Consider the following 26,533-nt stretch of genomic DNA (forward strand, 5'->3'; position numbering starts at 1 on the left):
TCCAGCTTCTAGCTATAGAAATGCAGCGAGCGGAACGGCGGGCAGCGGCAGGCAAATATACCATTCGTGCGTCCGGACGCTTCTCGCTCTAGTGACTGACGCGACTTCCTGTTTTATACAGGAAGTCGCATCAGTCACTAGAGCGAGAAGTGTCCGCGCTGGAACGCATGGAATGTTGATCTGTTGAGATTGCGTATCATTTTGCAGTGGCCCTAATGGAAATCTGATGGTAAAAAATGCCATCAGATCGATTTTCAATAGATTTCAAACTGAAATCTATTCTTAGTAAAAAATGTTTCTAAACACATCAGATAGATCAGAAATCTATCTGATGATCTATCTGCTGCTAATCTAACGAGTGTATGGCCAAGTGTATGGCCACCTTAGTTTGCTCTCGCAGATATAAAGCATGGAGACATATTTCAAAAGTCACAGGCAGACAGCTGAGCTGTCCAATTTTAGTTCTTCTCTATTATGTACGTATCTGCACCTGTTATCTGGGTTTTTTTCTGTTCATCTTGATTTTCTTTTTATAATTGTAATCTTTTACTAGTACTAGTCATGTAATAGTTTCACTTGTGTTTAAATAGACAGGTCACTGTTGTAATGCACAAAGATGGCTGTGGACCACTCTACTTTTTCTTCAAAGGTATTGTGAAAAATAAAACAATTCTCACTGCATGTCAACAGGAGCCACCCTCTCAAAACAGGGCTGCAAGGATTGGCACAGGGACAGGTAGAAGGACTGTCTTTGGGTAACACATTTGCAGCAACAGTAGCCACAGGTGGGAAGGTAAATCCATCTCCCAGTCTTAATTGACCTAAGCAATGGAGGAGAAACATTCTGAGAGAAAATCCAGGAGAAAAGTTTATTGAATCAGAGCTTGTTTGCTTTAAAAATCAGGTTTACACTAGTAAGAATAAGTTCTGGGGCCCACGAGAAATCGCAAATTGGCTGTAAAAAATGCTGGTGTTTTTGCGAGTAATTTTAACACTAAAAAAACTGTGATTTCCGGAGTGATTTCTAGGAATATGATTCCTTGAAGGGAACCTAAAATGTTTTTTTAAAAAAAAGCAAGTTTAACTTACCTGGGGCTTCTACTGCCCCCCTGCAGCCATCCTGTGCCCACACTGTGCCAAACCAATCTTCCGGTCCTCCGCAGCTTAGTTTTGTTTTTCCCGACTGAGCCAGTCGATGGCCATGGCACCTGGGAGTGTCCTGCGCCGGCGCAGTAGAGATTAAACTAGTTTTTTTTTTTTTAATTAAAGGCTTTGGCTCTCTTTAAATGAAATCTAAAGCCAAATAAAAAAAATCAGTTTAACTTACCATAGGCTTTTTGCAGCCCCCTGGAGTCATCCTGCGCCTGTACCGTCGTTTGGAGACCCTCCGGCCAGCAGTGGGAATCCCTGCAAAGCTGGCCGGCCACGCTCCTCGTTGCCATGTCCCCGTTGCTTGCAGCGTTCTGCGCATGCACTGTACGCAAAAATCACTACTGCGCATGCACAGAGCGCTCCCGGGAATGGGAGCACACAGCACAGGGCCACGCGTGCGCAGCAGCCTTCGACTGGAGGCGACCGACCAACTTTCAGGGGGTTTCCGCTGCTCGCTGGAGAATTGTGGAAGGATGGCATAGTATTGTTGCAAATTGCATTTTTCCGGAACAATTTCAAGCCCATTGTGTCCTTCAAACCCAATTAAACTCACCTCTATTCTGCATTCTCCATGCATTCTACTTTCTTTATTTTCATGGAATTAGGCAAAATTTCCACCAGGGAGAACTTTACACTTCGGTTAAACCATAGTTTTAATTACATTTTCTGTACAGTTATATATATTCATATATTTGTTAATGTTGATCATTTCTTCTCTCAATGTCTACTTTTCAAAAGTAAATAAATTTAGTTTAACTAGCCCACATGAACCCTGACTGTTCAACTTTGATCCAATTTTACCACATATTTGCTTTATAAGCAGATCTGGTCCTACACTGTAGACTTCTTGCTGCCTGAGGCAAACTTGTGAGGATGCACAATCACGTCCAGGTGGCTAAAATGGTTAATGTTCTCACATGACATGCTGCAGCTCAACAGAATATCACACTGGCTGGCTGGGAGTCTGTGACAAACAAACAGCTCACCCTCAGCCACTCCATTCCTCCTCAGTCAAGGCAGCAGTGCCACTTCCTCCCTTCTGCTGTGCAAGTCAAATGAAACACTGCTGCTCTCCTGCCTCCCACCTCCTCACTCACTGTTCAGACTCCTCACACAGCACAACAAGCTGCTTTTCCCCAATGATGACCTCTTCACCTCGCTCTCCTCTCACTTCTCCTCCTACTCTGAGTGCATACGGTTAGTATAAACACGTAGTACAAACATGCTGCCCCTGTAATCTCTGTGCCTGATGCAAATGTTCCACCTTGCTTCATGAGAGAACCGGCTCTGTTTATAAGGCGTAGTGCACACTATGCAATGCAGGTGGCCGTGTGTTTTGCAGCAATGCAGGACACTGACCGGCGTATTATAAAAACTGAAAGGAACAGCACTGTGTGCCAAAATGCGTGCAGCAATGTGTTCAGGGAATGTGCACCAGCACTCAGGTGTGAATGTCAGATAGTGCTATCCGTTCACTGTCATATGTCCTTACACACCCACACCTCTGGTGATTCTGAAAGCGCTAGGCTAATTGAAGTCAATGGAGCGGAGACCACAGAGTAATTGCGATTTGCCAGAATTGCAAACGCAGAACCTGCAGCATTTTCAGAGCGATTCAATAGAGGAAAATGATGATCCAAAGTCACTTTCCTCTAAATCGATCCGGAATCACTCTGTTTTAAGATGCAAAATCACTCTCAACTTTTTGAAAGTGATTTTGCAATAGCAAGTGTTTCCCACCAAAAAGCGCTAGCGATCAGCAATTTTGGACCAATTTTGAAGCAATTTTCACAGTGCTTTAGCTTTTCTATACTTTAATTGAATTACTCAAGTACTCAGTGACTTCCAGCCAGCACTTGCAGTGATGCGAGTACGCATTCAAACTCCTTAGGCTTGTCTTGCACGGCTGTAGGGATTCAGGTGCGTTCTGTGTAAACTACAGCATGCCGCCCACAATCACACCACAGTGCGATTCAGAAAGCAAGCCATAGGAGGGATAGGCAGCATTTCCCTGTGCGACTCACCTGCGCGGAAACGCTGCAGATGTTTCAAGATGTTTCTAGTAGAAACGGGGTCTTAAAGCGCTTCTAGGCTGGATGCCCACTTGCGATTGCAAAATCACTCTCAAAACGCAGAGAGGGATTTTGCAACTTACAACAGAGCGATTCTGGAGCGATTTAGAGGAAAGCGATTTTGGACCATCACTTCCCTCTATTAAATTGCTGTGAAAAAGCTGCAAGTTCCATGTTTGTGATTTTGGAGATCGCTCAATGGGCTCCTCTCCATTGACTTTAATTAGCCTAGCACTTTTGGAATCCCAAAGCGTGGCTAAAAGTGCTCTAGTAGGCTATAACCCTTAGTGTGAAACAGCCCTGAGGCCTGGAACCCACTACGAGGCACTATCGCTAATCGGAATCGCTAGCGTTTTTAATGAGCGTTTTGTAAGCGATTTCATGAGCGTTTTCTGGAGATTTTGGTAGCGATTTAAAAAAATGTAAGCTTTTTGCCAGCGATTGTGTAGCAATTTGCGATTAGCAGTTTTAATTCTGATTGGTCCTTTCAATTAATTTAATGTAATGCTTAGTGTACAGTAATAAAAACGCTAACAAATCGCTCAGTATAGTGATTCATGAGCGATTACACCAGCGTTTATATACTTTACATTGCAGAAACGCTAACGCAAAATGCTAATGCTCAAAAATGCTGCATGTCCTGCGTTTGCGATTTTGGTAATTGTAATCGCTCCAGTGGAAATGGCCCATCCATTAACATTAGCTTAGCATTTAGGGAAATCAATAGCGTTTTGAAAACCTCCCTAAATGCTCAAAAAATCGCTCTAGTGGGTTCCAGCCCTAAAGGTGGGCATTAATGGTACGATATTTTCCATTTGCAGGATCATAAGTAATCAGAAGTTAGTTATCGACTGTACCCATAAATGAGTCAATTAGGGTACGTTCTCTATTCAGATACGATAGTAAAATCCAAAATCCTAATCGCCAAAACTCTGTATTTTTAATTGACTGTAGAATCGTTTCATGTCGATTTTCTCCACATACTGCATGGTTTTCTGCACAATTTGATTGTAAAAAACTGATCGAATGATCGCATCCGAGAAAAATATTGTACCATTTTAGGGTCTATTTGAGCTATATATCTAAATTAAAAGCAATCTGTTTTTTCCTCATAGGTGTTAATATGATTGTACAATCAGATTGTATCATTTATGGCAAGGTTCGGTCTGTAGAAGTTTCCCCTCCAAGGCACCATTGCGGTCCCATGTATTTGTTCCTGATGTCGGTTTGGGCGCCCTCACACACACACACATCATCAGAACCTCTGGCAGGCACACACCACTACATTCAGAGGGCTTGCACACATGTGTTTGTGTACAGAGGAATGTTCTGCAGGCCTCTCCAGAAGGATGGTCATATAATGACTAAAATTACATTGCCTGGAATGGCACAGCCAGAAGAGGGGGGGAAATACATTTTCCGTGCTTTCCACTGAAATTCATTCTGTGGTTTGTGAAAAGAGAGAGAGGGAGAGAGGAAAAAAAAATGTGCTTTATATTTTGTGAGTGGAGTCACATGACCCGGGTTATGAATAGCAGATTGTAATGAGTTGGTAGTGTAAGTAGGAGAGGAGGCGAGGAGAGAGAGCGCACACACACTCTCACACATACACACACTCATATACGGCGCTCACACACACAATCTGCCGGCCAGGTACGTGTGAGCTGGAGGCGCTGCTGGACAAGGTGAGTGACCACTGACTGTCTGCTCTGGGGAAAAGGGGGGGGGGGGGGAGTCCTATTGTCTTCCTTCAGGGGACTTTACAGGGAGGGGAGAAGGTTTCTCATCTCAGGAAGTTAGGAGAGATTTTTTTTCCTTCATTAATTGAAGCCGGCTGGTGCCCTCTCCCTGCCCCTCGCCTGCCCTGTGCCCTGTGACAGCGGCCGGCGGGGCACACAGGACACGTTGCCGCTGTGATAGGCTGGGAGAGGGCAGAGGTCAGGGCTGTCAGCTCGCGCTGTCTGCACTTCTCTCATCTCTCCACTTTCCTTCCACTCTCTGCAGCTTTCTCCTGTCTTCAGAGCTCTGCTGCTCCCTTCATCTCACCTCTTCCCCATCCAGTCTGAACTTTCCCTGCCTGGTTGGCTTGTGGCTGCTGTGCCTTTACCATCCAGTGTCCGGAGATGCTGGCCGGGTCTCTCTCTCATTGGCTTCTGGCTCCCAGGCATGGAGGCAGCACATAAAACAACATGTAATCCGGCTTCTCGGTGACTTTTTCTATTCTCTATGCCAGAATAATTGTCTGCACGAAATAGGCAAGAGTTGTGGCCACACACGATACAATGACATTATCCAATTTTATGGCGATACGATAAAAACGATCGGAAAAGCGAAAACTTTTTTTTCCCATTTGTTCAAGAAATCTGATCGAATTTCCCATTGTCTTTCGATATAAGTCGATCGGGAGTTGTGGATTTTTTCTGATAACGCAAATTGAATGGTGTAGTGTAGATTGTCAGTTTTCAATCTTTTTTTTTTCATAGTTGGAGAAAATGTGAACACATGTGTGTTAGATTGTCAGATTTTTCTAAATGGTAATGTAATTCTTGAATTGAAAATAATAAAAAAAAACTGTATGGTGTTTGGCCAAGAACTTTTTTCTTTCTTTCTTTCTTTTTTTTTTTTTTTTTTGCTTTTCCGTGTCACTCTTTATCGAGAATCCTTTGTCATTGTTGCTTGTCTTTAACCATTTTCTTCCTGTCAAATAATCCTACCTTGCTCAATTGATCCGTTCCCTCATCTCAACAAGCTGTACAAAGTTCTTCCTAGTGCCTAAGGTAACCCCTTTCCATGCCTGACACCTAATTAACCTTCCCTGTCTTATGTATATTTTCCTCTTGGTGCCTAACTTATCTATTCCCCCTCATCACTAACCTAACACCACTCTGTCTTCTAGTATCTAACCTAACAACTCCTCTTCCAGCCTACTACCTAACCTTGACCTGTCTGCCTGGTTCCTGACCTTAACCCCTCCCTCTGTCCGCTCCCTAACCCTAATCAGTGTCTAACCTTTCCCCTACATGGCTATATGTGAAATGAGTATTTGAATCTTCTTTACTTGTTGTATTTAAATGATCAATGATTTGCTTAACCCTTTCAGAGGAGATTGTTATGGTGGCATTCTTTGTGTTTATTGCCCAATCCTGCAGCTCACATAATAACATGCTATTATTATTAACCCTTTATAGAGCAGTCTGTTCACTTTAGTGGTTGGTAATCATTGCTTGTTAGTTATTCTTGTGCTCACACATGTGCTTTTGGATTTTACTTTGTGGGGATACTTTAGACAGCAACAGTTTTGAGGTAGTTTGTTCTCAGAGCCATTATAAAGTGCTAAAAAATGGAAAATGTACCCAATATAACGTTTATGTTTTACAAGATAAATACGCCACACTCAGCGGCGTGTGCAGAAAATGTTGCAACAATAACGCTTTTCATTCAGAGTTGCTAGTTTTTTTTCACCTTTTAACTCTGAACGTTCAAGCTGTAATTGCATTTCCAGTGCAGTTCCCCTGGCTACCAGCAGGAGTCTTTGGTGCCATTGATCATTTTCCTTTAAGCCTTCATAATTTTATGGTGAAGGAGGTTGGAGCAGAGGGTGTGGGGGGAAAGGAGGTGAGATGAGGTGAACTCAGAGGAGGGGTTGGCAGCTGGGTAATAAAAACATCACCCTTTCCTGGCCTGCCTCTTGCCCCCTGGAGCTGTCTCTGACTGCGGCTCTGTGATTTTGTGTGTGGTACCGCGGGAGGATGATGGTAAAGGGAGGGAGTTTGGGGAAGAGCGGTGCAGTGACGCTGTGATGTGGTTAGGTAACCACAGCATTGGTTTCTATGCTGAAGACACTTAAATTGTGGGGAGCGTGTGATGGAGTTGCTGGGTTTCTGCATCCTGGGGTGACGCTTCAAAGAAGCACATTGATAAATTGTGGCTCTCTTAGCTGAACATTATGATTTTATTTTATTATAAATTTCAGAGCTGACTCATGTTCCTTTTGGGCGACTTCTGCAGCTTAGTAGATGTAGGAGATGTATGAGGTAATATCCCCAATTAGTTTTACAACTTATGGTGCATGCACATATGCAATTTTGATTGGCCAACAATCAGTGGTGAATTTTACCAACTCCATGTAGACTGCGGGACAACAGACTTTGGCCTCAATTCACTAAGCTTATCTCCTGTCTTTAATAACTCTTCTAGAGTTGTTACCATGGTGATAAGGCATGTAGTATTCAGGAAACATTTTACCTCAGGCAAACCTAAAGTTAACTCTTCTGTCTTTAAGTTAACTCTTCAATCCTTAAAATAACTCCAGAGTTAAAGACAGGCTGTTTATTAACTGCATGTGAAAATAACTACAGAGGAGGTAAATTAACTACAGAGGAGGTAAAATAACTACAGAGGGGGTAAATTAACTACAGAGGAGGTAAAATAACTACAGAGGAGGTAACTTAAGGAATGAAGAGATAAGATAACTCTCTCTTATGTGGAGGTAGCATGATCTTAGTGAATTGAGGCCTTTGACTACTATGAGCAGACATGTTTAGTTGAGGTCTCATACTACATAAAATTGGCCAATTAGGATTGGATGTGTGTACCAGGCCTAACGTGTCCAGCCTGGGGGTCAAGACTTAAAGGATGACTGTAGGGGGGGTACGGAGAAAATGAGCTGAACTTACCCGGGGCTTCTAAAAGTCCCCCGCAGACGTCCTGTGCCTCTCGCAGCCACTCATCGATGCTCCGGCCCCGCCTCCAGTTCACTTCTGGAATTTCAGACTTTAAAGTCGGAAAACCATTGCGCCTGCACGGCTGTGTCCTCACTGCTGCTGACATTACCAGGAGCGTACTGCACAGGCCCAGTCTGCGCAATACACTCCTGGTGACGTCAGCGGGAGCGAGGACACGGCCGCGCAGGCACAGTGATTTTCCAGAAGTTAACCAGAGAATTCCAGAAGTTAACCAGAGGCGGGGACTGGAACATTTGAAGCCCCGGGTAAGTTCAGCTCTTTTTCCCCCTACCTCCCCTACAGTCATCCTTTAAGCCTGATACACACTCTCAGGTATGATTGGTCAATTATGATTGGCCAATCACTGACCATTTTTACCACCTCTGTGTAGTATGAGGGTTTACCTACACAGTCTGCTCATAGTGTTCACAGTCTGTTGACCCTCATATGACATGGAGGTGGTAAAATTGGTCACTGATTGGCCAATTATAATTGAACGTGTATACCAGGCTTTAGGCCTGGTACACACTTTCAGTTATGATTGGCCAATCACTGACCAGATTTTCCACCTCCTTGTAGTACAAGGTTCAAAATATATTGAATAGTATGAGCAGATTGTGTAGGTGAACCTTCATACTACCTAGAGGTAATATAATTGGTAAGTGATTGGGCAATCATAATTGAAAGTGTGTACAAGGCTTTAATATCTGACCTTACTAATAATTTTTAGGGGTCTCTTCATTGTCGTATATTACTTCAGGTTTACTAAGTTCATTCAAGAACTGTTTTGAGAATGTCAGATTAATTCTTTGGGTTGTACAAACCCTGCACACTTTGGCCTAGAAAACACAAGCCAGTTTTCACTTCTGATCAATAAACACTTTGATCAATATGATTGGATTGTTCAGTGATCAAAAGCAAATTGTTCTGAATTGTTCTGCAGACCAATCTAAAGGTGGCCATACACTTATAGATTTGCAGCAGATCTGACCATCAGATAGATTTCTGTCAGATGCCTGTCAAGTCGAATCTAACAGGAATCTATCTGATGTGTGCCACACACTAGGAACAGATTTCCAATAGATTTCAGAATGAAATGTATTGGAAATGTATTGAAAATCGAACTAAATGCATGATTGCACCATTGGATCCAAAGTAACTCTATGGGCCATTGATCGTCTGCCAGCAGCAGATCGACCTAGATTTTCCATCCTGTCAGAAGATCAAATCGATCTAAATTGATCAAAATCGATCGCAAATCGATTGATTAGCTAATTTGAAAGAATTGATTCTGCTCGATTTCAGCCATCGATCGATCGATTAAATCAGTGTAAGGGCCCCTTAAGGGTGCATACACATTTATTAATTGTTATTGGCTAAATCAATGGCCAGTTTTCAGGTAGTATGAGAGCCTAAATACACAATCTGTTCATAGCATTCAAAGTGTGTTATCATTCATACTACATGGAAGTTGCAAAATTGAACATTGATTGGCCAATCAAAATTGGATGTGTGTTCCAGGCTTAAAGTGAACCAAGCACCATTTTAGTACCCAGGGCATCGCAATAGCACATTTTATGCCAGGAATACACGGTACGTTTTGTACCGTGTAATCGAGCCGCCGATGGCTTGATTGATAAAATCCGACGTGCCCGATTACCCGCCGGATCGATTCACCGCTCAATACCGCGGGCAGGACAATAGAAGAAAACAAGGATAAGATAAGAAGCGCCCGCGGAAACGAGCGGGGACGCGCCGGAATTGATGCAGCGGTGTATTCCTAGCATAATATGCATACCAACAATGTGGCTCATCAATTTAAAAAAAAAAACAATTTTACGTCTACTTTTTTCATTTAAAAGTTTAGCAGAGGCTCTTATTATCTTATTTCCTCCTACTTCCGTGGCATGCACGATCGCTGAAGTTTCAGGCAAATCAGGACTGATGTAATTATTTTATTGCACACATTAGCATAGCGCAAACAAAAAAAATCTCATCAGCAGTGCGGTGCAGGATAGATTGGACACTGCACTTCAAAGAGTTTACAGAAGTTACCTTCTGGGTAAATAATGGACAGCTAGAATGGCAGGGGGCACATTGCGGCTTCTATAGCTTTTAGAAACCAGGAAAAAAGTAGTGCTTGGTTCCCTTTAAAATGACTAGTAAGCAGCCATTTTATTGGTCGTTGACTAATTAGACACGCTGGTAAATGTTGATCAATGTGCACATATTGCGCTATGTCCCTTTGCAGCTGTGTAACCAAAACTTATGGGAAATTGCTCCGAACAGGACATTGATTGAAAGAGTCATCATACACGATTGGACACTGATTTGGCCTTCATGATTTATTAATCATTGATCAGGAAATTAATAGGAAGGTTGGCCGCAAATCCCTTTGTGTGTAGCAAGGTTTTCCCATGGGGACCCATTCGCAGAAAGTATAGAGAATCTGATTTATGGTTCAAAGACATTGATGTTTATTTACACTCCTTGTCTTCAATTTCTTGTTGTTTTGTGCTGAGCTTTTCCTTATTTGTTCAGCCAAAACCTACTTCTTAAGCAGGCCAATTAGATCATGTGTTAGGTAACCATCCAACATTCTACAGATCTATTTACTCCTGGTTGGAGCGCTGAATAGAAAGTTCATATACTGTGATTGTAGCTTAGTCCGGAAACCAACAACATTGCAAAACCATGGAGGATTGACAGAACATTTCCAAATATGCTTATAGTTTTCCACCAGACTTTTAGAGCCATCAGTTAATGTTGTATTTTGTTGTATCTTTCATGTCATGTTTCTAGTTATATAGGCAGTGCCTAAAAGACATTAGACGTACAGTGCAGCGATACACTGAAGCAGGCCAACTGGAGCTACAGTATATAAATACTAAATAATAATAGTCTCTCACCCTTTTGTGTATTGGATTTTGTTACACATTTATTCTTATTAATTCTATCACTGTTATTACTGATTCTGTACTTTGTACTAGTTCTGTATTTTAGATATTGGGGTATATCATTGTATTATTTTGTACCCCACGTTTGATTCTACTTTGTACAGCACCACAGGATATGTTGGCGCTTTATAAATCAATAATAATAATAGTGTAGTACAATGAAAGTATGCTTTACTGCCACTGTAAATGAGCCTGTTGTGTAGTACTCGGACAGGACCCGATGCACCATAGAAATATTATTGCATCGCATTGGGATGTGGTGATATTGTCCATTGTGACGGAACGCAATGGATTCAGTGTGAAAAGACCCTAAGTGCTGTGTGCAGCGATTCCTAGGGTGATTGCGCTTGCATTTCCTAGCAGCTAGAAGAGCTGTACAGTAAACTGTACAGCGCTTCCGATTAGGGATTTACATTTATTTCTTTAATAAACTTTATTATACTTAACAGGTTCCCCAATGTCCAGCTTCCATCCATAGAAGGACCAATCAGGTCTCTTCTCTAGGACCAATCAGAGAAGCGTCTGTGACCTCTTCTGCTAGGGATGGGGCTATGGACGGAAGCTGGACTCCCGGTAAGTATAAGTAACTTTATTTAAATTACAATAGCTCTCCCTCAAGTCGCTGCAGAATCACTTTTTAAAGTGATTTTACAGTGCTACTATACACAGCAATGAGCGCAAACATGCTCAAAATGTTGCATGTCCTGCGATTGTGATTAACCCTAATCGCAATTGCACTAGTGGGTTCAGCCCTATTTAGATTCATTGGTAAAGCATTTTGAGGAATTACCGGCAATTGTTGGTGATCCCAAAACACTGCTAAACACGCCCTAGTGGGTCCCAGCCAGGTCTACCTGGATACCCCATGCTTTTTTGCAAATTAATATTGGTGTGTATACAAATCAATAATGAATATCCTTTGGATGCATCACCCTCAAAGTATTTTTCTCCTGTAGGACCTAAAGCACATAAGCTTGTCTCAGATCTGCATATCTGAAAAAATTATGTGATCATAAATGCCAGACTAAACAGGTGGCTTTTTAGTTTTGATTTAAATGCCAGGGTTGGAGCGGTCTTGATTGGGTGTGGCAAGGCATTCCAAAGGTTAGGGGCAGCATGATAGAAGGCTTTGGCTCCAATTTAGAGTTGGGCTCTTTCACATGGACGTCTAACGGTAGTACAGTTAACTGCCTGTCAGCCGCTCCTGGTTATTTCCTGGACGTGCAGCCAGCTGCAAGCGTCCAGCACTGGCGGTTGTCTCATGCATGTGCATCTGAGCAGACAGCAGCCGCCCGCTAGATGTGTCATATAGCGTTTTTTACTGGATGGTAACTGCATTGCGGATCAACTGCTGGCGCACTTGTGTTTACAAATGGTCCCATTTGGTTGATTTGGTTGCCTGATGATGTAACTGGAAGGCGCTTACTCCTGGCAATTGGGCAGCCAAATGGAACGTTAAACACAACCTTTTGCCGTCAATCTGAAATAGGCCTTCAAGGAGAGATCCAGGCCATTCAAAATTCTTCCCATAATCATCCTTGACCGTTTGATTGCCACCTGTGTGAAATCTGTACAATCACTGCCGTTGCCCGGCCACTTTTCTTTTACCCTTCAGTAATATGTGCTATGGTCTGATATGTGTGTGCAAAGAAGCAGAGGCGTGCACCAATGTCCTATAAGTAAATCTTGCCTTTTAATCCTCCAGATCGATTCCATACAATAGGGTAAACATCAGTGTACACTTGAATATATATCGTCATACATACTGATTGTGGTGGCGGTGATCTGGTGGGTGCTCAGGGTGTGAAAAGGTCGGCGACGGCCGTTTCGCGTCCAACAGGACGCTTGGTCACGCTGCGTGGAAATTTGGCGGAGCACATGTCCCAGCATTCCTCTGATCCCATTGCAGGGTTTGTGGAGGCGAAGAGCACCTTACAGCTTCAATTGTTTTCTCCCACGCATTATCTGTGTCATTATAGGGAGTGCCACACTATTGTCTGCTTCTTGATCTAGATCTATGGTCTGATATGACCAAGGTGGGGATTGCAATCTTTATCATTGACTAGTTTTTAAATTCAGGCCAGGTTTGCCAGACCACATATGTTCCCCACTGTTCTGAATTTCAGTAGAACGTTGAGTGATACCCATAATAGACATGGAAATGGATATGTGGATTCCATTACAGAACGTCATTCCTAGTTCACCAGTAAGCCTAACAAAACTATTTAACGTTTATATTAAACTCTTCTACCATCAGTTTTGACCTTGATAGCTTATAGAAAGTTTACAGTGTGTTTTCGCAGCGCATTATGTAAGCATATTTAAACTGAATTAGCTGTGTTTTAAATATACAGTTGTTCTACATATGGGAATGGTTTATTTTCCCCAGAAAGTATGTATTGTCTGCATATTTATATTTTGGCATACATTGTTGCTCTCCGACTTGCTGAAGCAGGGTTGGATGTGTCTGGAAATTATTGGGAATACCATGCATTGATGATAAGAGCTGCAGTCTCTGAATATTTATGTACAAAGAGTCAGTGCCCTTTTCCACTAGCTGCCATTCAATCTGAAAATCGGATCGCTTACGTTTTGAGGATCGTACAGCCGATTAACATGTAAATCGCAGTGCTGTTTTTCCACTAGTTCAATTCCTTTTTTTTTTTGCAAATCATAATCGCCGGCCTGTTGCATTTTTGCTACATTTGCGCTCCTATACTGAGTGGCTGAATACAGTGTAATGGTTAAGGGCTCTGCCTCTGACACAGGAGACCAGGGTTCAAACCTGGGCTCTGCCTGTTCAGTAAGCCAGCACCTATTCAGTAGGACACCTTAGACAAGTCTCCCTAACACTGCTACCGCCTATAGAGCGTGCCCTAGTGGCTGCAGCTCTGGCACTTTGAGTCCTCCAGGAGAAAAGCGCGATATAAATGTTCTTTGTTTGTTTGTATACTAAGTATAGATCACATAGTAATCACACCACTATGCGATTTTCTCAGTGATTCTGCAATTTAATCTGATTTTTCCACCAATTTTCTTTTTTCTCCACTGAAAATCGCAATTGCACCATACATTTGACACAACATGATGGGATCGCTGCAAATTCGCAGGGGTGGAAATAGTAAGAAACTAGTATGATTGTGTTTCTTGGTGGAAGAGGACCTTCAGGGCAGCCAGTGGTACAGAATAGGGTACAGTATATATTGTTTTTCTGGTGCGCTTTCTATTCCACTTGATGATTCCCATTGAGTTATTATTTTGAATTTATATAGCCAACATCTTCCATAACACTGCATATAGTGCTGTATAAAACAAATAGTGGGGAGCATACAGTAGATACATGAGATGCTTAAAACTCAGAACAATCAGGACATCCAGCAGTGCATGTTCATATGGTAAATTACATGAGAATAAGAAACAGTAGGAGGAGGTCCCTGCCCTTGTGAGCTTACCATCTAGAGGGTAGTGGGTTGGAGACGTTTGGGAAGGAGGCACAGGGGTTAGTTGCACTGAAAGGGGCAGGAACACAATCACATAAAGAAAATGACATACGGTACATTTGCCAATCATTCCACATTGCATGACATTAGTGGGAGCAGCAGTATAGACTTTGTATGAGAACATAGGTGTAACAATCACCCCTGCGACCCCTGCCATTGCAGGGGGGCCCAGAGGCCCTTGGGGCCTCTTCTCCTCCTTTCCTCTACTGCAAGCGCAGCCAAATAGCAAAAAAAAAATCTCTGTCCGCTCACAAAAAACGTCTTCCGCCATGCAGAGTAGCAAGTAGCGGGTGTGTGTCATTTGTTCCTGCTTCCAGACTCTCTTCTGTCATTTGCTGGCTCCCGATCACATGACCTGTATGGGATTCAGAGACCAAGGGGGCCCCATGCTATCATTTTTGCGGAAAGGGCCCTATTAAGTCTAGTTACACACCTGTATGAGAATGCTGCCATTGCCATTCCCCAGCTGCATTCATTCAATAAGCACATCAGCAGATAGGATCGTGTGCTGTGGAAACCAAGCGTTGGACTTTGTTGGCCAAAATGATGGATCATGTTTGCAAGTCTGTGACAATCCTGCCGTGCAGCTTATTTACAGGGTAACGTGTGTGTTTTCAGTGGCAGTGAGGCATATTTTCACTATACTGCATGCCTCACCGTATGGTCACAACACTACTGTGCGATGCACTTTTCATCTCCGTACACACAGTGCACAGATGACTACACCTGCAGAAATGTGGGATCTCAGTTTTAGGCCACGTTCACAGTGGGACGTGCGTTGTGTTCCCTGTAGAATAGGAATGCAACAGAATGTGAAAGTCGTACTGCTTGTTATGGCCATATTGTGTCGCATACTGTGAAGCATACAGGCAATGAAAAGTGCTGCACTGTACCTGTTATTGTGTATGTTTTGCGGTAATGCAATGCGTGCAGTGTGTTACCATACTGCACTTTATTGTACCGCAATGCATCTGCTGCACTGTGATTGAGCTATAGGGGGTGCAATGTAGTGTGGCAAGCCACGTTTCAAAATAGGCCGTTATGCTAGAGGCCTGCATCTGGTCCAGTACCCGCGGGTTACCCGAAATGCGGGACAGGTTTGGGTACTCGTTTTGATTTTAATCGGGTTGCGGGTTGGGTGGAGGTAGTTGGTATGCGGGTGCGGGTACCAGATTCAAAAGAAAGCAGGTTGCGGGTCTGAAAAATTAGACCCATGCAGGGCATCAGGGCATCAGGTCGGGTACCCGCAGGTTCCCCGAAATGCAGGTCGGGTACCCATTTGTATTTAATCGGGTTGCGGGTCGGGTGCAGATAGCGGGTCTGCGGGTGCTGGTCGTGTGCAGGTACCAGTTTCACCAGAAAGCGGGTTGCAGGTCAGATGCGGGTAGCAGGGGTGCGGGTCGGGTGCAGGTAGCGGGACTGCGGGTGCTCGTCGTGTTCAGGTACCAGATTCACCAGAAAGCGGGTTGGGGTCAGATGTGGGTAGCAGGGGACAGGTCGGGTGTGGGTCTGTAAAGTTAGATCCACGCAGTCCTCTACATTATGTTGCAGCACACCACGTTGAACTTAGGGAGAGAAGTGTGCAATGTGGTTGTGAAGGCATTAAATAAAAAAGTGCAGGGTTGCTGTGTTCACAGAGAAGATGTTAGGTGCAGATTCATTGTATTGAAGGCAGAGATGGTGTCATTGCTGAGTAGCTGCTTTGGCAGACCTCAGTGATGTATGTTGCACAAAGGTTATTGGCTGTATCAGGTACTGGTTATGGGGTGAAATGCTAGACCTGCAGAGAAGGTGACACCTGTGAGGTGTTGTAATCAGCTTTGCCTGTCTGCACTGACACGTCCCGCTGCTGCGCACTGTGGATCTTGCTGCAGGCAGGATTCACACCTTTTTTTCCGGGAAAATCATTTCCGTTAAACTCAGTTGCGTTTTCAGTCTGCAGTATAATTATGTATGTGCTGGCTTTTTGGTTTGGTTGTGAATTTACCCGTAGTTAGATCTACTCCAGGAGAACGTTTTTCTTTGTCATGATATATAACAGACTTTATGAAACATGTTAGACATTTATTAGCCACAGTAAGAAACAATAACAATAATAGTGTCATTGCTCATTGACGTAAAAACTCTGCACGATGTCCAAGTTAGTTTAGATCCTGTTACACAACCATAGTAAGTAGGGCATCAAAAATACAAGGGATTCATTCATGTTAAAAAAATGGAACCCAGCTAACCATAGCAGCCATTAGGGATGGCAAATGAGATTAAATGAATTCTGAGATGCAGGGTTATGCAAATGTAGGCAGCTTGAAAATTGACCAATCGAGTTCCATTTCGGTGGGCTTGTCTCTGATTTGCTAATCATGTTCATGTGCTAAAGCAGGATGTGATCACAGCAAATCAGAGCTTTGCCAATCTTTCACCTGATCAAACCAATTACATGCTTCTCCGTGAGTTCTTCTTGACATGCCCATCGCTACGGCAGTGCCTTCTCCCAGTTTATTCCTAGACATTCCTCTATGGAAACATGAAGAGTGTCTGCAGCTCCGGATATGGAGAATGTTGTCCAGAGAAGGGAACAGTTAATTCAGCTCACAGAAGTGCCCTAGGTGTTTTTAGTTGAAAAAGGGAATATACTCCAGACACCATTAAAACTCCCACGCCATGCATAAATGTTTTCCTTGAGTTGCGGAGCTTGTTGTCTGTTTAGAAGTTCTCTGATCAGCTGATGTCAAATAAATCACTTTAAAAGGTACATATGCGGGAGTCCAAACACCTACCATTTATTGCACCACTGACTGACATTGCTGTTGTCTGCAATTTTCTCAGAGATTTAGTCTCTGCCTGTCTGCTTTCAATTTGAAGAGTGGAATGAAGTCGGACAGCAGCAGAAGCCTTATGCTCGGTTCCTATTTGTGTAGAAAATGTACCCTTTCAGTACTTGCACCTCCGAGAAACACAGGAAGCAGACACTATAATAGGGTCTGCTTCCACTTGTGCTAAAAAGTGGATCCATTTGCCACGTTGCACGGAGTCCCAACCTGCAGGATTTTTACAGAATGGACTGCAAACACCAGGCGCACAGATGCAATGAAAGCCTATGAGAACAGACAGTGTCCATTCTTACTAGGCAGGTCTGTGAAACACAAACTCACCTGTCCCATGGATTCCACTTGGTCAACTGCAGAGGAGAAGCCGGTATATACAGATCGGAGCCTGGCAGAAGCATTGGGCTCCCCATTGGATTGCAAAAGATGATTGGAGATCCTCCTTAGCAACAGGGAGAATTCTCATTGGTTCATGGTAGACTAATGAAAATCTTCCATGCTGCTAGGGAGAATTGATCTGTTGTAAACCAATGGGGAGCCCCGTGCTCCTTTCCGGCCTCCCTGGACTGAGAGTTGGTGTCAGCAATGGTGGCAGGTGAAGTGGACAGAGAGGATGCAGGACAGTAGGCAATGTGAACGAGAGGACAGACATGCAATGGATCGCAGGGTATTAGTGTGGGCATTAGCATCTCATTGACCATCTCTGCCATAGTCATTGTCTAATAGCTCTACTGCCATCTAGAGCCCTTTTTGTGGAAAGTCAGGTAACTGACCATCATGGTTTACTTGGCGGAAATCAGCATAAACACTGGGGGATATACAAACTCCATGCAGATAATGTCTTGGGAATTGGACAAGAGACTAATTCCCCCCCCCCCCCCCCCCCCATAGTGATCCTGCAGCCGTGGAACCTCTGGTTCCCAAATCCGTGTATGGAAATGAAACTTCTGTCCTTCCAAACGCCTCTTCCTGATTGTTTTGGCTGACAGTCTCACGGCTGTAGAATCATCCACTGGGGCTGCAATATTCCATGCTGGTTATTTTTGGACAGTCTCTATTGTATTCCCCGTTGGCAGGAGATACCCGGCTCTTCCTCCCCATCTCTGTCTCATTGACAGCGCAGTCCTTGCTGCTTGGCAGAGAGCCGAGTGTGCAGAGCTGCATTGGGATCGCTGTGCGGACAGGAGACAATACTCACATTGTGCCCAACTATTATTCCAAGTCTGTATTTACACTTTGCAACATGGTGGAGTTGTGTTGCCAGAGACGATATGCAGTGATTGTTTCTTGTGACAGTTTATGAACAGGCATCCCACTGTGGCCACTGCAGAGCAGCACATTCTGCCTTTTAGGGAGGGGAGGGTGAAAGACCAGCAGCATCTGCCCTTGTGGAGTACAACAGCCATTGGTTTAGGAGTTTCTAAGACAGCCAACTAATAAAGGCAAAGTGTTTCTCACCCTCCTTTGATAGGGGCTTTGCCACTCATAGGATCATCTAGTTCAGGCATGGGCAAACTTGGCCCTCCAGCTGTTAAGGAACTACAAGTCCCACAATGCATTGCAGGAGTCTGACAGCCACAGTCATGACTCATAAAGGCAAATGCATTGTGGGACTTGTAGTTCTGTAACAGCTGGAGGGCCGAGTTTGCCCATTACTGATCTAGTTCTTTTGTAGCAAGAGCGTGACCACATCCGGCTCGCCTGGATACCCGAGTGGAGTCAGGTTTGTTCATCTCCACCTGCCTACAGTGATTGGTTTCCCACCTGCAACCTTTTTTCTGTTAAGCACTTTGTGATGGGGGCTCCCGTTGTCTCTGTGTTTTTTTCCCCTTTAGGGCAGGGATCAGGAACCTTTTTGGCTGGGAGAGCCATAAACACCACATATTTTAAAATGTAATACTGTAGCCATACAATATGTTTCAATCTGGGACAGTAGGGCTCACGTCCCTGTTTCCATGGTGATGTGTATACAGTTGATCCACCGGGCAGCGGAAGTGTCAGACACGTCTTCAGCTTCTCTTGGGTTTCAGCAACATGAGCAATTTCCCTGAGAGCCAGACCGGAGAAATACAGACTAACAGCTTGTACAATTAGCTGGCTGACTTGGGGGTTGATTCACTTTGTAGGATGAGATCCCCGCACTTTGGCCCAATAGTGCGGGCAGCCTAGTGAAGTGAAAGGCAGCCTAATGGACCAATCAAAGTGCAGGAATCTTGTTCTACAAAGTCACTGGACCTGACAGGGCCCAGAATGGGACAATTGGAGCAGCCATTCGTTTTAGGGTAACAGTAGCGTGCATATTTGGAAAATTGTATTTGCGCTGCCACGCTAAGCTGAGCTGCTTGAGTTGTGTAGCTTAGTGAATCAACCCATACTGATTTGTATGTGAGCCAGATGTAGCCATCAAAAGAGCCACATCTGGCTCCCGAGCCATAGGTTCCCTCCCTACGCCTGCTTTAGGGTGTTCTTTGATCACCCCCCATACCTACAACTAATAAAGAGGAAGGGGCTTATGGTGTGGCACATCTGTACCCACAGTAGACTGTCATCTGAAATGGTTACGTTTAGGTCTATGCAGATGTTGACTCTCCCTCCCATTACAGGGCCCCATTACCACTGGGCTGCCGTGTCCACTTCCAAATTGGTACCTGTGCTTTTGTGAATCTGCAGCCGGATGCCTGCTGAAGAAAACTGCGGCATGCATCATTTTTTCCCCCACCTATGATTCGGATGCAGGCTATTGATTTCAACAGCCTGCGATTCTCCATCTGAAATTGCGTTGTGAAAATGGCCGCGGTTTGTGGCTAGTGGAAATAGGCCCTCCCTGCCATGTGAACCTGTTTTTTGCCTGCCAATGTAATGTGCTGCCTAACTGATACCTCTGGCTCTGTGCGCTTTTTTCTGAACATAACATTCTGGTTTTACATGATGGAGGCATGTCTTTTTTTCAACCAAACTAATTAAGTAACTATGTATAAAAACGTATTAAGCGGTGCAAATGAAGTCCAACAGGGATGTTTAGGAGGCAGGAGCAACATGGCAAACTGTTCTGAAGAAAGCAGATATCTGCACATTAGAGAGCCCTGGATTTTGGGACTTTTTTAGCTGATCTGGACAAAACGTTAACTTACATTACAACTTAAACTTTTACTGCATGGTTGGCTGGGTCCTGTAGTACCATATCTTGCTGCAGTACAGTTGTACTTGACAGCTGCCCAAACTCCTCCTTCTATCCTATCATCACCCACAATGAATAAGTATTCAGGGTCAGTCTTTCCCGGTGAGCACAGATCACCTGACCCCCAACCACCTCCTTCCTCTACTGAAAAGAATTGGCACTTTGGGGCCAGCACCGTGCTTCAGAAAAGTTACATTATGCTAAGAATCTTCGGTAGCTGTGGTGCTGTCCACAGAGAGTTAACATCTAAGCTGCAGGAGGTGGAGGTGGTAGGCTTCGATCAGTTCTCAGCAGTCTCTCCCTAGCTAGAGAATACCCCCACTATCCTTGCAGCTGCATGCTTTTGTGAATGGATCCTGGGTTGAATGTCAGCCTTTTCCCCAAGAATTTCCTCTGAAAAGGCTGCATCAAATACAAAAATTGTGTGAGTAATGGCATAGCATTAAAAATAATCCATTTTTTAAACTGGCTCAGTCAAATGATATAATCTGTGCAATATCTAATGATATGATTGAACTGGATATAGCTATCTTTAGCTTTATAGTTTACATCAGGCCATGCTGTCAGACTCATGGATTATTTTGTGCACACGCAGCTCTCTGCCTGTGAAAAACAGGATTTACAGAAAACAGCATCCACTTCTGAAGATATACAGTATCTGAAATTATTAACAGGCTGCCAAAGCTTTTTCTGCACAGAATAAATACATATGGAGAGCAGTGGTAGCAAACAGAAGATCTGTCTGGATCTTCAGCCTTATACTATGGGGACTTCTAAATAAGTCTGGCCAAGTTTTACAATTTTCCTTGTGAGAAAATTACCAGTGAATAGTGTGTAGGAATGTATAAACGTATGTGTACATGTGGTTTGAAAAATGCAAGTACTGTTAATGAGATGGCTAGCACAATGATGGCGTTTATCCTACTATTACACGTGAAAAGAGTAAAATATTGAATAACTATCCGCATGGTTGAATGGTTATATGGTACACAAATAAAGATCATTCTGGTTGAAGGACCTTGCTGTTTTTTTGCCAAAATATGTTTCACAAAGTACCTTACAAATTCATATTCAGTTATACAACTGGTGGGTTCTTCTGTCATTAGTTTACTTTAAAGGACACCCAAGGTAAAAATAAACTACTACAAAAAGTTTTTTGTATCTATCTTCCTTCTCCTAAAAATGACTTTTTAAGATATTGAAATTGAAATGTGGACAGTACAATACATCTATTATGTAAGTAGAACAAGTAGTTATCTACTTATATACACTATGTGTTGGGCATAGAATGGCTGACCCTGTTGTTTTAAGTGTCTTGACTTTTTCTTTAAATGCTGAATAGTTGATTCACAAAACTCAATGAAATATACAATCAACTGTCAGCTTTTACAATGGAAGAAGCAGTAGAGTATTGTACTGTGTTAGCCATCAGTAAAAGCAAGAAGTTTTAAATCAGGATTAGGCTGGATCCACACTATAAGCGCTTTCGTGAGCACTTGCATTTGATTAGCGCTTGCTGAGCTGTTGTTAAAAAAATTGCTCCCATTCACTTTCATTAAAATTGTAGTAAAAATTGTGTAAAAATTGATGCGATTGCTGTGATCGAGTATGCGGAAAACAGTATGTGATCGCAGCGATTTTAACACGATTTTTTACCATGATTTTAATCAAAGTGAAAGGGAGCGATTTTTTAACAATCGCTCAGCAAGCGCTAATCAAACGCAATCGTTCACAAAAGCGCTTATAGTGTGGATCCGGCCTAATACCATATTTATTTAAGAAAAGGTGGGGGGGGGGGGGGGAAGGCTGCGCATCCCTAAACACTGAGCTGGTGGTCATTTCGGATGCAGCCTTAGTGGTATGCGCTGGCGTTCTCTTTGCTGTTCAACAAAATGTAAGTTACACTTTTTTTTTGCTTAGCCGCTCCCAAGGTTTTAAATTTAGGTTAGGTCACTTGCCCGGAGGTTTGCCTCACTGTGGTGCAAGTGTCTAGTATAATATACGTTGCATGCAAACCATATTGGAAGCTAAAGTTCCTCCTAGTTTAATAAATGTTAGCACTTGTCTTGGATGCAGGGCATGCATTTTTCAGTCTGACAGAGGCGGTGTATGCCTGTGCGATTAACCATTCAATTGCAACATGTGTTTAGGGATGCGCAGCCTTTCCCCCCACCTTTTCTTAACTTTATAACTATCAAACTATCAGGTTAGCTGCTCCCAGCCCCTCCTCCTGAGTTTCCTGTTTACATGATAAGTAGTAGCAGATTTGCATATGATTTGCATCTGAATTGAATGCGAAGTGTGAAGAAAATCTATTTAGGTGCTGCACACTGAGCTGGTGTTCATTTCGGATGCAGCCTTAGTGGTATGCGCTGGCATTCTCCTCGCTAATACCATATTTATGTTTGCAAAAGAATGTTTCTCCTCCGAATACCAGTGTATATAAGATATGTGTTTTAACATCTTGTTAATGTATAGAAACAAAGTCTGAAAAAGGCTTATTAGCCGAAAACTTACTTTTTATTTACCTCTAAATTAGCTAATAAATGGTATCATCCTGATTTACACTTTAGAAGCAAAGACATGAGGACTAGGTCTGGATAGTGTGATCATAGCTTCTTTATCTAAAGAGGCAACAACAAAAAAATCAGAGGTAATGTAGCAATGTCATAATACTGCATTATCTTAGCTGTGTACATTTACCCCTTATAGATGCTTTGTAAACCTATGGCCTCTTGGATGTGGCTGGATATGTTGGGGTGCATAGCTTTGCTAGAAATCCATCTCTTCAGAGATAGAGTTGGACAGCTTAGGGTGGCAGTGTTTCTAACCACTTAGCCACCATCTTTTAGTAAGTCAACCCTGTCATCTGGTTTACAAGAAATAGATGTGGTAACTTATTGTGGGCCAGCATGCTGGGTAAGCAGTGGGTATAATAAACATTTGTGTATGTGGTCAGGAGCGGAGGAGCAAAGTCTGTTGCTGGGCAGGATGGATGTAGGACAAGAAATAGAGAGGAATGCAGGACAGGATTAAGACGGCAGCTAAAAGGAAAAAAAAGATGTGAAAATAAAAACGCAAGCATTGTCCATAACCTGCTGGGTCACGTAGGAAATGCAGTGAAAAGGAGCTTATCACGTGTTCTATTCCTGTCTAGCAGCATACTATTTTTGGAACTCTTTTTCGAGGATACTTTGAACTTTTGCCCCTTTTGTAAGTTTGACTATGTAATAGCATTTACCATTTGTAAGCATATATCCAGTATACCCTAAAGAGAAGACATATTTCTAGATACAATTGTACCCCAAGGAAGATGTGATTGGTTCAGCTCAGTGATTTCCAACCTTTAACAGGCTGGAACGCACTGTGATCTACTTATGGTGCCTGTTATAAATCACCTGTTTGCTTAGACACCAGCAACTTCTTAACCCCCTTGGCGGTACGCAGTTTCTGAGTCTGCGTACGCCGGGAGGTTTTTTGACCCCAAATTTTTTTAAAACCGCTTTAGCTATCATTTCGCTAGCTAAGCGTATGTATTAGGTTGCTCCGGTCCCCCCCATGCCCGCCGATCGCCGCTGGCTATACGTACCTCGCCACGATCCCACGAAGAGCGCAGTTTCCCGATCGGCTTCCGGCGTTGCTATGGTGACGATCGGAGATGACGTCATGACGTCATCGACGTCAGCCGCAACCCCGATCGCCGTCATCGCGATGCCTGGAGCCGATTGGGGCGGCTGCGCCAGCGTGGGAACGCTAGGGGGTACGTATCCCAGAAGTAATTGCGGGCGATTGCGGGGGACCGGAGCAACTTTGTGCATACGCTTAGCTAGCGAACCGCTAGCTAAAGCGTATTGCACCAGTTTTTTTGTTTTTTTACGTCCTGGGGCCATGTGATCCTCCGCGGCAGCTACCCCGTGTGTAGCACGGGGTTACTGCTAAGGAGGTTAAAGTTGCACCTCACCTACTGTGAGATAACTTGGCTCTCAACACAGCAAGCATTATTGGAGATAGACCGTTCTCAGGCTTCTTCAATATACAAGTAGTTTATTCAGGAAACAGATATACAGATACAGTTCGTCATATCTTAGCAAAGCAGATTCTTCTTTAGTCATTCCGTTGCGTTGCAGCCTCTTGATTACCTTCCTAGTGACGGTAATCAGGTCATCTTCTTTCTATTCTAAGTTACATCTAACTAGGTATATACAGCATACATTATATCAGCTTACATAAAGAAAGGAAATGATTATGGTTCCAGCCAGTAGAAGTCAGTAAATGGAGAGCGTAAAAGTAAGAGTAAGAATGCGCTCCGTTGGCCCATCCGGCCCTTTAATACTGACTAGGAAAGAGTTAAATGTGACCTCATCTTAGCCATCCCCCAGAACTGACTATTGGCTTAGACCCCTCGTGGTGTCATAATACCCACCTACTCGATTAATATTCCATGATGCCTTTCACTTATATACAAGAATGTGATATTTTGTAAATATGGCCTATGTTGATTGTTCTCGTAGTCCATTTGTCTGGGGCAGTGTAGGCCTGTGGCCTTCCTTCAGGAACAGGTTCTCAGTATCTGCTTGTATCATGTGCTTCAAGCAGACACTAAGATGCTTCTGCCTGCATCCCGAAAACCTCTATTTAAAGGTATACTCTTTTACCTAAAACTCAGTCCAAATAACTGAGGCCTACTTAAATTATAACAGTGCCATGGAGTTCATTGTGAATTTTACTACAATATTGAATTTTAGATCATACTTAGACATATCCCATAGCTTAACATTTGCACCCACACATATCACCTCAAATATAATAAGGCTTTATGGATACCCCAAATAACAATTAAGCAGTGTGTGAACATCTGATAACATAATTAGGCAGTGTGTTCCCCCAAATACGGTAACATAATAAGACAATGTGCAGCCATTAAGACCCAGTTTAAGGATGCGAATGTATCTATTGTTAACCTGTGGGTCTGTTCACATTGGCCCGTTCAAACAGAACCATTCCTGAACAGACTGCAAGTTTGGTGCTGCAGTGATTTTTTAACCGGATAGCGGAGCTTAGCGTAACGGAAACGGAGGCTGAAGCGCTGCATGGGAGGCAATGAGAAACGGATCTGTACAACACACTGACTACAAAATGGACCGTTCTAGGCAGCACAAATCTACTTTGGTGGGGAGTCTGGGGGGAATGGGGAAATGGAACTAAACGGAAACAGATCCGTTGGAATGGAAATCATATCAGGTTTCACGGATCCATTTACCAGAAAGTGCCAGTGTGAACCGGCCCTAAATAATATAATTATGTTGAGTGTCCCCCACATACATAATTAAAGGGGTTCTTTCGCGAAAAAAGTAGGCAGTTTGTTTTCAACAGCATTTCCTGAACAGCAGTTTAACTGCCAAAATAGCAAGATACCAGCTGGCCTCCCTAATCACTTGCACACTATTATGTCAGTTAGATTTTGCAACTGTTGTTCAGGAAATGCTGTTGAAAACAAAGAAAACCCTGAGAATCCCCCATGAGGAGAAGGACTGGCCCCAAACCTGTCGGTTCTGTCAGATTTTAACTGCCTAATTTTTTAGTGGTCTTTTAATAAAGTACGTGCATGTGCAGGGTGTAATAAGTTGTACAATAAGTTGTATAAAGTGTAAGTGAACCTCCCATGTTCAGATAACTGTTTAATCAGCCATGCATGTTGGGTGGCCAGGAGGGAAGCTAGAGTGCATTACCGTGAGACATAACCACCCTATATGGCTTTTCTGCCCATGGCCTTTTCTCCTGATGATGACTTCTGTGACGTGCTGAGGAATGAAGTCACATACAGTATGCATAGTAGACATTCATGGCGTGAAATAATTGTTTGTGGTGGTTCCACGTTCCAGTCTTCAGTGTGTGCAGGCATCTACTAATGTTGGTGGCTTTTTCATCAGTGGTTGGTGCGTTGGAAAATCGTTGGCTGGTTGCGTAAAGAGGAACTGTAGCGAAAATCTTAAAATGTAAAACACATACAATAAGAAGTACATTTCTTCCAGAGTAAAATTAACTATACATTAATTTTCTCCTATGCCGCTGGCTTTGTTTACGCCTAGGGCGTTTTGCGGTTTTTTGAGCGATGGCGATTTTTA

General features: G+C 43.3%; 1 protein-coding gene across 3 annotated transcripts in view; it reads left to right on the forward strand.

The window, feature by feature from the left end:
- Positions 1-4,787: 4,787 nt before the first annotated feature.
- The window catches only part of RARG (retinoic acid receptor gamma), a 300,854-nt gene continuing 279,108 nt past the window's right edge, over positions 4,788-26,533 (forward strand). For 2 of the 3 annotated variants that reach the window (XM_068267212.1, XM_068267214.1), the window contains exon 1: positions 4,788-4,909. The gene's annotated coding sequence lies outside the window, so the exon portion shown is untranslated. Of the gene's footprint in view, positions 4,910-11,354; positions 11,479-26,533 lie in introns of all 3 variants that reach the window. The other variant, XM_068267213.1, reaches the window with a different exon arrangement.

Source organism: Hyperolius riggenbachi, chromosome 2 (assembly GCF_040937935.1).
Source record: "Hyperolius riggenbachi isolate aHypRig1 chromosome 2, aHypRig1.pri, whole genome shotgun sequence".
NCBI lineage: Eukaryota > Metazoa > Chordata > Amphibia > Anura > Hyperoliidae > Hyperolius > Hyperolius riggenbachi.